Source organism: Ochlerotatus camptorhynchus, unplaced genomic scaffold (assembly GCF_037179485.1).
Source record: "Ochlerotatus camptorhynchus isolate MF236.1 unplaced genomic scaffold, CSIRO-AGI_Acam_v1.1 ptg000220l, whole genome shotgun sequence".
Lineage (NCBI taxonomy): Eukaryota > Metazoa > Arthropoda > Insecta > Diptera > Culicidae > Ochlerotatus > Ochlerotatus camptorhynchus.
Window position 1 is genome coordinate 1627885 of NW_027040710.1, and position 14260 is coordinate 1642144.

Sequence of the window (14260 nt, forward strand, 5' to 3'; positions counted from 1 at the left end):
TAAAGCCATGCTGACCATCAAAGATGATGGGAGACGCTACGTTGTATAGAACGTTGTGCACCAGTCTTTCAAACACTTTGCTGAGACAGCAAAGTATAGATACGCCGCGATAATTTGTCACCTGATTACAGTTGCCAGTTTTGTGAATAGGAACGATGCAAGCAGCTTTCCAAGCTGTCGGAAAGGTTCTTTCGTGAAGTGATCGGTTGAATAAGCGAGCAATTGGGTTCGCTAGTTCTCTTGAACAGTTTTTCAGCAACAGGGGTGGTATTCCGTTCGTACCAGTTCCTTTTTTGATGTCAAGCTCATCGATGACTTCTACTACTTCATTTGCGGAAAACTGAATAACCGGTCGGTTGATGTTGTGCGAAGGAACGTGAACAAAACAATCGCGCCTTGGTACATGTGACACTTTACTAAAAACGCTCTCGAAGAACATGGCGAAAAGGTTTGCAGCATCCACATTTGTATTAGCCTGGGCATCATTGAAGGTAACGTTGCATGGGATGCGAGAAGATGCTTGCCGCTTTTTCACGAAATCCCAGAAGCACGATGGGTTTTGTCTTACGCTGTCGAGGATTCCGCTTTTCACCGATAATTCATTATCCTTCTCATACATAATCCGAAAATATCTGTCTTCAAAAACCAACGAAAATATTTTTTCATCACCCATTTGGCTCTGAAAACTACCAAGAGCGAAAAAAATACCACCCCAAATTGTTCGGTTCCAACCCAATGCGATGTAAACAGTTGAGGCTTGAGGATTAGCTGTCTCTTTTGTTCTTCCGCTGATTAAATGGTTGACGGAGTGTGACGTCATACTGTGTTATCCATTTAAACAGCGGCAGAACGAAAGGGACAACGATTTCACAGAGCGTCACCTGTTTGCATTTCATTGGTTTTAACCATTCCGGCAGATTTTTTTTATTTCCTTTTTATACCTTCTGTTAAATAATAAGTGTCATCCATAAATGACGATGCAATTTTCATACCAATTTTAGACCTTCCCCTCCCCCTTCGTAGCGTTTTTTTCTATACCTTATGTATGGCCCGTTACAAATGTTGAAACCCCCTCTCCATTACTCCTCAGATTCTACATAACTTATGGATGAGCCCTAACAGTTTTTTTGGTTCTCAATTTCGGATCATCGTTTTCGTGCGGAAAGTGAATTTTCAGGTGTATGAAAGATGTGAAAAATCGTTATCGGCATCAATAATTCACTGAAAAAGAAACGTTTTATCTGCCGCTCATGCTCTCCGAAAAAAATAAATCGCTGTTGCTTTTCTCGCGAAAACTGCTGCGAGCGACGGGCACGCACTAGTCTTTCAATACTATACAGCCTGCTGACCAAATATTTAAAATCTTGCCATTACCGCATTAAATACTTTAAATACACTCTTAATTTCAATTAATTCTTTTATTACTCACAAAATTTTATATTTAAATTATCTTCAATATAGTTAAATTATTTGTCATTACATAAATTATCGTTAATTATTTGTTAATTACCTTCAATACTCCTAAAATTATTTAAATTCAAATTATTACTGTCTTCAAAGTATTTAAATACTACGATGTATTTTAAATATCACGCACTTATTTCCGGAAGGGCGCGCCCCTCGACTGTGAGCGTATAATATTCTCTCGCTTCTCTTCTATTTCTCCTAGCAGGTGAAAAATGTCGTTTCTCTTCTGAAGTAGGCGAAAATTTCGATCTCTGGTGATAATATTAAGTTTACGTTAGGATAACGTTGAAAAACTGAGAACTGTATCGCTTCAGTTTGAGAAGCACTTCACTTCGCAACCGATGAACCACGACCACTGACGGCCCACATTACCAGGCACCGGCGCTGTGTGTTGTCAGGGTCCAATATTGGACAGTTTGATGTTTATAAAGTACCATCAGTTAAAACTGTATTTATCAACTTTATCTCTATACATTCTTAGGTGTTTCTTAGAAGATTATCATGTTGGTGTACGCTGATTCAAAGAGTAAATGGTATTAACATTCAGCTGTCCATAGTTGGGCGTTGCTGAACTTGTGGTACTTGCACAACATTTCATGTGAGTATCAAAGTAACCATATAATCACAAAATAACTGAGATATGGTTAGTTGGGTATTCATATGAAACTATTTCTTTAAAAAACTAATCCTGGTTGTATCTCTTTTTCGTTTACATGTAACACTCTGTTTGATATTACTAACCGCATCGAGCCTTCATGCCGGGTGGTGAGCGAACCTGAAGAAGAAGAAGATGACCATGAGCCCCTTCTCGGAACGAGTGTATTGTTGATGGACCTGGTCTACGATTCAAGGATATATTCTGTGATGATGAGTATCACAAAAAAAGGTAAAATAAGTAGCACGATCTTCATCGAAATGTAAGTATTATTGACGATAATCAACTCGTATATAAATTGAAATACATATATAAAAGGGAAGGGTCGGTCCAACAGGGCACCCGATTGAAGCGATTTTGACAGGGAGAGTGGGAATACCAACTCCCTGTTGACAACATTTCGTGGATAAAGGACGGGCTCTTCTCCACACTCATTGGGGCATCTTCCTGTTTGGGGGCTTGTCTTTTCGATCAATTGGCTGATCAAGTTGCTAGAAGGAGATTCTTTATTGTTCCGTAGATGCGTATAGGCGACTTTGCCTACAGATCTACCCGATCCGTTTTGGCCCTTCATACAGCGACATGTTGAGGACAATCAGAGTTTATTAAGCTTGATCAAGCCAAACAGAGAAGAGAGCCCACTGCTGTTGGACTTAGTTTCCGTGCTACAATAGGTGGTAAAGCACTGTCATCATATCATATGTCATACAAATTACATAACACAAGTGGAGGAGGGGGTGTATGAAAGTGTAACAATTTGTTACATTTTATTATGATGAGAGGGAGTTCTCAGGAAAGTTACGCGTATCATTACACAGTGGGATAAATAGACCCAAAATCTCACTTAACTGATAAAACCCCAAGACTGCAGAATGCGTATAGATGCATGTTGAAATGTTTGGTTCTCCGTAATGCGATGATCAATCATTATGATTCAGTCTATCTACTTTTATATGTAAAGGTAGGTAGAAACCCGATTGGACCTGTAGTTGGCCTGCCTAAATGGAAAGGAAAAACCTGGAAAAGTCCCGAGCAAAATGCGTGTTGATTCATGTTGACATTACTGGTTCTCGGCAATTTGGTTATCAAATGTTTTAGATTGTGCCATTTTTTGACAGCTATGACTATTTATTTTCAAACGGAATAGACAGGGAACCGATTGGACTTGTGGTTGGACAGGCAGAACGGGACTACCCGTGAGAGGTCAGGAAACGGTCTTCTAGATATCCGAAATCACCGACAAAACGGTCAATTCCTGAAAGTAGACCTAGAGATCCGTGATTTTCTCAAAATTGCATAAAATTCATGAGCATAGAGGAAATATGCCATTACCAACTCAAATTCTGCTACAGAGTGGCCAGAAAACGGTCCTGTGGATATTTGTAATCAATTAGAAAATGGTCAATTCCTGAAAGTAGACCTGGAAATGCGTGTTTTTTTATAAATAGTTTACAATTATGAGCATAGAGGAAATATTTATGTCACCATATAGATTCTGCTACCAGGTGGCCAGAAAATGGTCCTTTGGATATCCGGAATCACTGGGAAATGGTCAGTTCCTGAAAGTAGACTTAGGAACCCACGATTTTTTTTCTAAATTGTATGCAATCAAGAGCATAGAGGAAATATGTCATCACCATATCGATTCTGCTTCCAAGTGGCCATAAAACGGTTATCTAGATATCTGGAATCACCGGGAAATTGGTCATTTCCTTAAAAGTTGACTAGGAGAACGCTATTTCTGCTAAATTTCATACCATCTTGAGCATATAGGAAATGTATGTATGATGATGTATGATAATTGTCTACCACTCATTGTAACACGGGAACTAAGTCCGATAGCAGTGGGTGCTCCTCACTGTTAGATTTGAGCAAGCTTAATAACCTCTGATTGTCCTCAACATGTCACTGTATGAAGGGCCAAAAACGGTTTTGGTGGATCGATAGGTAATACACCTATACGCTTCCACGGGATGATAGAGAATCTCCTTCCAGCCACATGATCATACAATTCAAAAAACGAGCCGTCCGACAGAAGGATACCCCAATGAGTGTGGAGAAGAGCCTGCCCTTTTTCCACGAGATGTTATCAAGAGGGAGTTGACAATTTCACTCTCCCCATCCAAATCGCGTCAATTGGGTGCCCGGTGGTCCCTCCTCTTCCCATCATTTATTGGTTTATATAATAATTTAATGTTTTATATGCATATGCAATCATTTTGTGAAAGTATATATGGTGACTGACCTTTGATGATGAAGTAACTTACCTAACCGATAACCATCTTCCTTCTTGCCTTTTGCTGGCCTTTTTATAGGTGGTTGGCCTAAGGTATCCTATCCTCTGATGGGACTGCCATCTTAGGTGTAGCATCCGGGGAAGATCATTTCTTATTCAGCCGCTGGATGCCAGTCAGACACTTTTTGAGCCGCACCTCCGTGGTGGACAGACGCTCGGAGGCGAAGCATTTCCTCTATGGTTACGGCGCCAGTGTTCGCTTCGCACGTCCTCACTTTGCTATTGTCGGATGGACAACATAGCCCAGGCTACGCTACCCAGCTGCGTCCATATTTCAGCTGGTAGTCGTTTGTAATCATATGACTCGTGGAGGCGTGAGGTAGGGACTTGTGAGGACCGGAGCAAGGAATCACTCTCCTTCCAGGTTGTCAACTCACCATTTTGTAGCCCATCTTGAGAAGATAGGAAATATTCCAAAACTCCAGGTTCTAGGTTGCTGGAAAACAGTTCTCCGGATATCTGGATTGCTGTCGCCGCCTCTTATACGATTAGTATATCATAAGATATATTGTAAACCTCATCTTGATCAAAAGAGTTTATTACATAATTGTTTTTAATATGGTTTACTTGTGGTATATTTTTATTTATCCAAAAAGTACTTATTTAAATAATCTAATATAATCTAATCTAATCTAATACAAACGCAGCCAGTACGAGAAAGCATCCTGGAAAATCATTAGGTTAGATGAGGTTTAATAATTTTTCTTGTCTAATTGATGCATTACAGCATATCTGAGATATGATGTAAATATCAATATGGCCAGGCCTACTGCGTTGTATTTGCCGCAAAGGTGATTCTTGGAAATGAATGGGAACATTTATTGAATCTACAGGGGTGGAAGGATGCGTGGACATACCGTACCAAGCGCTCCGAGTTACTATGTGTAGTTGTGTGTAATGTGTAAATATTTGTACAATATTGAAGAATCATAAAATAATGCAATGGAAGGATCTTACCGAATTTGTCTTTGTTGGTAATGATTCTTTTGAGCTTAAAAGTTTCATTGGATGCATCCGCTCCTTGTTTATCATGGGGTTTGGGTCCAAACTTTGGGATGCAGATCCTCGTCATTGCTCATGGTTATGTTTAGTGATGTGATGGAGACCATTTCTTTCACTAGAAACTACTACTCCTGGCTGATCCGCCAGCCTTTCATCGAGCTGGAACCGCAAGCAAGCAAATCAATTGCCTCCTCGCTCAAATCCTTCGTTTTGAGTGGTTCCGATAGATACGCGCCCATTTTGGCTTGCAGGCAGCAGCACTTTGCAGGAAAAAATTTGCACGTTCGATTTTATCGTACTTCCACTGGATATCACTGTTACTTCCTGAACTTATTTTGTAACTTCCGGCTTCCGGATCGTTATGCACTTGTAACTAAACCCAAACGGACACGATTCAACAGCGTACATAAGAAAATTCAGCGGACATCTGCTTTTTCGCAAAGTTTCACGGCGGCGGCGAAGGAAGAAAAAACCTGGTTTGTTCACTCGCGGTAATCTTAAAAACTCTTTCGATCCTATTTTTTTTTAAATAATTAAACACAGCACTAATAACCACACGTGAAATTATTGAAAAAGTTTTCAGGTGTCCAAAATGCACCAGCTAAAGGACTTATTGCACTAAATTTTCAATAAACATCTCGGAAAATAAAGCAGTAGCAAATTCAAAACACGTCAGTTTCAATGCACGGCCTACCTCGATCTTCGGAAGTACTTATTTAAATCATATGGAAAAACTTCAAAATTGAGATTTTATTCAGAACTTCTTTTGCATTTTGATAAGCAGCAAAATAGTATTTGTTATTATTGTTATTGATCAAAATTTAGCTATTACTGAATTTTTGACAAGCTTTCCGTTTCTCATACAAAATTGCGTTCGTTCAAATTTGACACACTTTTTGAAAACATCAGAACAAATTGAAAGAGCAGAAAGTGATGATCCGCAATACATACAAACTTGATCCACCTTAATGTACATGCTGCCCCGTACCGTGGGTAGATCACCTTTTCGTGGTACGTTACGGGATGTAAGATCTACCACCGATTCCTTTTCCTGACTACTTCAAACTAGGGGAACAGGATTTTTCAGTAATCCAAGGAACACATCTTAGTCCTTGTTACTTTTTATGCCTTGTTGATAGTGACAAGACTCGGCTTTGTCCACCGAGGATGATCTTGAAACAAGGAAAAAAATGAGTTAGGTAGTCTTCATCTATGTGATTTCTAATCTTCTATTCGTTGTTCCCTAGTTTGAAGTGGTTAATACTAGGGTTCTGATGCATGGTCATTATTGGTGTCATTCCTTAATTTTGTTGCCAAGGAATCCAATTTTGACTGACCAAGGGGCACGCTTTTAGAGGGTGTTTCAACACTCCGAAGGGTATAAAGAGCGGGAGTTTTCAATTAGAGTCGGATCCTTACGATAAATGCGAGAATGACAACTGTAAAAAAAATCGAATACTTCATCATTTCTCAATAGTAAAGGAGTAATATTACAATAGATACATTTACTGGTCGCAGTGGTGTTAAGTCCCGAACAGAGGAAAAAAATGTACATGCTGACATATTTTCAAAATGTTGATGAATCAAAACATTTTGTATAAAAACGCCAATTCTTAGGACCGAAATTTACTTTTAAATCCAGATATATGAAGGGGTGTTTTATGACAACTGGGTGATCCAATCAATATTATTCTGAGATAGCTCCACTTTAATCAGAATTCTATTCATTTTATAAACACTAATTGAAAGTAGATAGCCATACTTTTCGAATGGTGGCTGAATCATAACGATTGATCATTGCATTGTTGATAACCAGTCATGTCAACCATGAATCGACACGAATACATATTTCAAAATTCAGTTCCTATCCCACTTAAAATTATACACTTAAAATAACTATATTTACACGAGACGTAATCCATCTTTGACGTAAATTATGGAACGTAAACAAACATGTTATGTAAAATTAACTGTTCCCAAACCGAAACATACGCAACTCGACGAAAAGTACGATTCAGGGCACGACAATCTACATAAATTTTTGGTAGTGTGTAGGTTACACTCAAATACACAGTGTAGTCTCCATTTCACAAACAGTAGATGAAATGAAAGTTGAAGACAAAATCAAAGTTCCAGTTGGGACGTAATAACCATGACGAATAAAAAGAACTTGTCAAAATTTTGATTTTAAGAATCATTATTTTAAAGGCACACTTATTTCCTTGGTGACAATTCTGAACTAAACTGTGCACCATCCAATTGGTCTTGTGCATCTGAACTACTTGGCCAAAGGCAGCACTAGTGTCACCTGGTGAGGAAATTTTCAACTAAGCTGGTCACTAGTGTGTTTCGAAATAGGACAGTCCTGGAATTTCAAACGCTACCTCCTGAAATCATTTGGTTCACGGGAACCCCTCGCTCAGAGGGCTTGAATGGGGAAACTCGACAAAATGCTTGGGGGAACGAGCCACTTTCACATTCGTGGCTCTAGGTGGTGCTATAGCTGGTTGATTTTCTTCGTGTACAGAATGTAGAACCTTTGGAGTATTGGGAACATTTTGACTCAAGACCAGATGTGTATCCGAGATAACCCCGAAAAGTTATTGGTGTTGCAAATGAGCACCACCTGCCTTACTTTTGGGGAGGGCCTTACGCGCTTTGTGCGGTTTTTATTTTTTCCGAACAAACATATGAATAACAATGTTTGCATGAGTATAAAAAATTTCAAGCACTTTTTTGTTTCACAATGAAATTTGATGAAATTTTCACAGTGCGTAGTAACATGTTCGAAAATTATGAATCCGGTTTTATTCCGAGTTTCCGAAAGGCCATCAGGCGGGAGAAATGGTACCAGTCGTCTAGAACAAATTTATAAACAAAAGAATTTTTTATAAACAAGCTAAAGGCGCTCCTATGGGCAATCCACTTTCTCCATTTTTATGTGAATTGTTCATGGCTAACCTAGAACATACTATGGAGGATAGGAATTTGTTGCCCAAATATTGGTATAGGTACGTGGATGACATTTTTAGCATTGTCAAAAGGGAAGATTTATCAAAAACTTTAGAGGCCATAAGCAACGTTCACAAGGACATCAAATTTACTCACGAAGAAGAGAGAGATGGCAAACTCCCCTTCTTAGATCTTCTCATCATCAGGGAAACGTCTTCGTTCAATTTCGATATTTATAGGAAACCAACAAATACAAAGAAAATAATACCAAGCACTTCAAACCATTCCCATCAACACAAAATGGCCGCTTTTCATCACATTGATCACCGGATGCAAACTATTCCTCTTAGCGATACAGGCATATCAAAGGAAATAGCTCACATTTTTGAAATCGCTAGACTTATCATCATGTGTATCAAGAAAAAAAACAATTCAAACAGTAATCGAAAAAAGAACAAGGGATCATTTAAGGCGTATTTCGACAACTCTTACACCAGTAAATGAGGGTTTAAAACGGGTAGCGGTGAATTTCGACAAAAACATTACCAAACCATTGATTTCGAAATTTAGAAGTTTAGGCCTAGATTTAGTATTCAGCAGCAGGACAATTCAGCTGAAGTCACTGTTAGGATCAACAAAAGATTCAATAAATGTCTTAGGGAAAGCCGGAGTCTACAAAATCTCTTGTCCAGATTGCAATAAAATCTACATTGGTCAGACGAAAAGGACTTTGGACACAAGGTTTAAGGAACACATCGCAGAGGTAAGAAAAAGGCTAATAAAGATATGGATAAAGGACTTCATTATGAATTTAAATCCAAGGTTGCAGAACATATCGTTACAAAGGGGCACAATTTGACAAAGGATAACATTAATATCCTGCGGACTGTATCTTCGCCTTGGAAACTAGACGTAGCAGAAAGTTTAGAAATATTTAAACATAATCCATCAACATTGCTTAATAGGATCAAGGAAACGGATACTCGAGACTCTTTAGCATGCTGCCTAAAACCATACATCGTAGCATGCATCTACCAGTTGGCAAGCAATGGATACCTGCTGATTTTTAGTACCTATTGATAAGTATTTAACTCGGAGATAAAAGATGGATTCTTCAGTGGTGTTCAGTACTTGGCACTGACGAAGTCTGCAAGTAGTAGACAAAATACGCGTATCTGTCCAAAGATAAGCAATTATAACGGAATTTAAAGGGATTCCGTTAAGAGGTTCGTCAAATTTAAAAGAGTTTAACAGAACCAACCCACAAGCTGGTTTTAATTACTGAGTGTCCGCCGGTGACCCGGACCTTAATCTTGATTATTATGTATTTTTGATCAAAGTATGCCTTGTGATTTTTACCGCCGGAACCATCTGATTTTGGATGTATTAGTTTAAAAAAAAAACCTTTCGTGTTTAGAACAGATTTTCGTTTAATGATATTGGCTGTTGTAATTAAATTCGAAAAAAGGTGTAGATTTCTTTAAACATTGTGATTAATTTTATACAAAGTTGCAACCAAATTATTTTGCAATTGTGATCAATTTTATCAATCTCATTAACAGTGATGGCCATTTTCTTGGTAACATGATAAATTCATTTGAAAATTATGATCGGTGCTTACTCCATTGGTCCATTGTCCATCACATGGAATTGTAGAAACATTAAGATCAATTTTGTTAAAATTTGTTAGATGATTCTTTTGAAATCTTGTCAATTTCTTTAAAAAAATATGATCATTTTATTCTATGATGGAATAAACTTAATTAAACGTTTTACCATTTGAATGGAAAAAAATATTTCAATGTTAGTTGGATAGGGTAGTTGCACTTACAGATGACATTGCACAAACATGTATTTATGACACTTTACCACATTAGTGTGTGGCATTCGTGCCAGGATAATTAATATTACAATAGATTATGCCTTGTTCAGACTACAGAGTTAAAACATGTTATAGCGCTATCTTGATGGTGGTTTCTGTATTGCAATTATTTGACAACCGTTATAACATGTTATAACTGCTCAGTCTGGCCAGCGTTTTACTCTAACTAATCAGATTTCATTGAACAAGTTACTATCCCTTAGAAATTTTAATATTGCTTCTTCTTTATCGGTATTGTTAGCTAGTATCATGCATAGTGATCCTTTGATTCTGCAAGGTTTCCTTGATTGTGCATATCCTCTGTATTCCACTAGTATATGGTGAACTGTTATCTGCACTCCACAGAACCTACATATAGGTGGGGGTTGTGGTTCATCAAATGTGAGTGGGTAAACCGGGTATGTCCTATTCTAATTCGAGTTAGGACTCGTTGTTCTGAAGCGCATTTTCGATCGTTGTATCTATCAGATGTTGACTTAATTCGTCGCAATTGGACCTGATTTTGATGCCATTCCAATTCCCATACTGCCCAAATCCTACTTTTTATCGCATGTACAACATCTTGGTACAGGAATTTCGAGTTGCGGTTGGCTTCGTCCTTGTTTGGACAGTTCGTCAGTAATTGTATTTTGTTTAACTGGTGTCAGATTCGGTGTCCGAGTCAGTTTATTTGAAATCAGAGGAGTCGGATTCGATCGATTTTCATCCGACCCCACAGTCCAGAGAACAGCATTGAGACAAACTTCCTGTGGAAATTTTTTTGATTTTTATTATAAATTCAAGGTTTTTAGATGACCACTAGTGCCCTAACTGGTACACTTTCCCTATATGGCTAGCACCGAAATAGATCCAAGAAAGCTAAAGGTCCATCCATGGACCATGTTCTTGAAAAGCAAAGTAAAATATTTCCAAACAATTGGTACGAACCTACTATACCAAGTCCAGGAAGTCATTTTGCACAGCTTCCCGCGCATCACGGAGCGATAAATTTATTCCGCCAAGACCGACCAGTTGACAGGTTGAATTAAGTCATCGTAGATCCCTCATGCTCTTGGCGAATGCGGTGGCGGCGTGGCGCGGTTTTCTTTGACCATCCGACACGACACGTTTGCGCCTCAGACTTTGTCGTTATCTCCGGCGAATCTGTGTTGCAAATGTCGAGCAGCATCCTCGCTGCAAACAGCAAACAGACCAGCCAGCGCGGGATTTCCTTTCCGTTGTCTTATATGGAGATGTGAGTTATGGGCAGTATAGTCACGCGGAATGTGTGAATTTAGCACCTTCAGTCGCGGTCGGTGGTGCCGTGCCAAGCCGATTCTGGTGGTGATATGTCTGCTATTCAAGCTCTTCAAGATGGAAACACATAGATTAACGTTTGAGCAAACCGATGTCAGCGGTCGGTAACAAATGTCAGTCAGATAGAGGTTCCCAGATACGGTAGCACACAGTTTTCCTAGAATAAAGTTCAAGCAACTTTTTAAAACCATCACCGATATGCTAGAATTTCAAAGATCTTTACGATTTGCACCGGCTCAGTACCAGCTTTAAATGCTATCCTCAAATCTCAAACCCATTCACAGACCGGAGCCGAACGCACCTCGCCCCCAGATACGTCCCGTGTGATATGGACTAATTATGAAAAACAATGCCGCAACAGTCTATTAAATTATTTTCGCCCCGCCGGGGCTAGAAACCGGACTCTTTAATTAAGACTCATGCACCGACAACCGGTCTGTACCTACTGCACTGTCTTGGCGTATTATCTCTCGGTAAGAATCTTACCCCGTGGCAAGATGATAGACGTTGTATCGCTAGATAACACGATGTAACCTCATCGTAACCGTCGGCAAACATATTTCCCAAGCAATTTTATGATCTTTCGATCATAATGCTTTTCACAATTAAGGCTAAAATTTCTATCATTTTACACAGGACGCGGGTCACGACGTTAAATGTTTGTAAGCACAATGAAACAGAAAGAACATCGGTAATGAAGTTAATTGCCTTCGTCACACACCATTTGCCTTTGGGCCGTTCCGTGTCGCGAGATGGAAAGAAACCGAGAGGAGAGTTGGCAGTCAGCGAATCATCAGCAGCACAATGATGGTTTCCCTCCACTTTCGAATGAGATGCTGTGTGCCTTGGCAGCAGCTACAGATCTCTACAACAGTAGCATTTTGGTGGGGTGGAAAACGCAAAGTGACTTCAACTGGATGATGGATTTGAAAGCGAACGGCAGAACATTTCGAAGCTGTCGCCTTTGGCGCAATTGGGTTATTATGACCGCTCAACTGTCATCCATTCACCTCGCAATGGGTGTTAGCGGTGTGTGATTTGTTGGACGTTTTGCAAATTGAGGCTCTGAACCATTTGGTGGATTTTTTTACCTTTTGGTTAACACTTGACAGATGGAAAGTTGTCGATTAACCCTGCTATCCGAGCGTGATTATTTCTGACAGACAAGAAGTTTAATTTTAATAACCATGGGTGAGTTCTGCCAAAAAACTGATCGATCGGGATTTTCGAACATAAGAAATAACATTCGAAATGGAACTTTTAATTTAAATTTCACTCAGCAAATAGTTCACAGCCTGAGGCTGTGTTCCACTTGGTGAATTATCACTTAAATATGACAGATGGAAAATTTTCAAACAAACCTATTATTATACCAAACTTATTTCTGACGGACCAGGAATCAATTTTGACAAACACCTTCTCGAAAAACGAACGATCAACAACAGAGAAATTTTCGAACATCGATATTTATTTTCGAAGTGTCATAATTCATCAATATATAGCCTAAGGCTGTGTTCCATTTGGTAAATTTTCACTTAAATGTGATGCTTGCCCAGTTTTCGAGAAGGTAACTGTCAAAATTGACTCCTTTTCGGTCAGAAATAAGACTGCGGAAATATCAGTTTATTTGAAAAATTTTCCATCGGTCAAATGTAAGTGAAAATTCACCAAATGGAACACAGCTTAAGTACTTCATTTTTTAAATTAAAAAAAAAACAAATCATGGCCAAGTGGGTTTGGGTGAATTTAACAAATTAACTGAACGAACTCAGCGAAGAAGATCCACAAAACTACCGCCATTTTGTTACAATGCACAGTGGTCCAGCATGGGAATTTAGCAGGAAAGTAGTCTTAGCACCGACGAACCGACGTGACAGCTCATAGACACTAACGCCATCTAGTCATCCGATCGCGTCAGAACGTGAGCAAGGAGACGAACACACGTAAAATTTATATTGACTTGGTTTGCGCCTCATCTTGTTTGATATATCTGGTCGCTCGTTTGACAGATCGAATCGTTCATTTGAGAAATCGAATTGCGGACAAACGAAATGCTCCAGTGGCATGTCGGTTCGTCGGTAGTCTAAGTCTTAGATGAGTTCCTTGGGTGAAGTTTTTGTGCATGAAAAGATCCTTAATTGAAGGTTTTCAACTAATGAGTGTAACCTTAAAAAGTGGTCCTGAAATAAATTTATATTCTAAAACTCAATGTCTTATGTTTTGAAATAAGGACATATGTTCTTCAGCAGTTTAGCCATAGGTTTAGCTGAGATTATTTCAAGCAACTTGTTTAATTAAACATTTTTCTATCTCTTAATAAAGTCTTTTAGAACTAACTATATTATTTCATCTTCCAGAGACTCTTGAAGCTTTTTAGGCCGCATGTTTTGAAAAAAAAAGTATCTATATCTCTTTTTATAAAGAAATTACAATCAATTATATTTATTGAAATGAATAAAGTGATAAAGTGATTTTATATGAGTTTTACCCAAGGGGTAAGTCACTCAGCACATTGTACTGAAATTAGATTCGCACAGCTTGTGCACATCCATCGGCACACCTTCGGGACAATCTCGTAGGCATTGGATTGTTGTAAATGAAATGGGAACACGGCAGGACAACTGTCACCGAAGTTGTTCACAACAATACGTTCTTTTTTACTGAGATTGATTTTAGAGGAACATCCTCTAATTGAATTTACCAGAGGAAC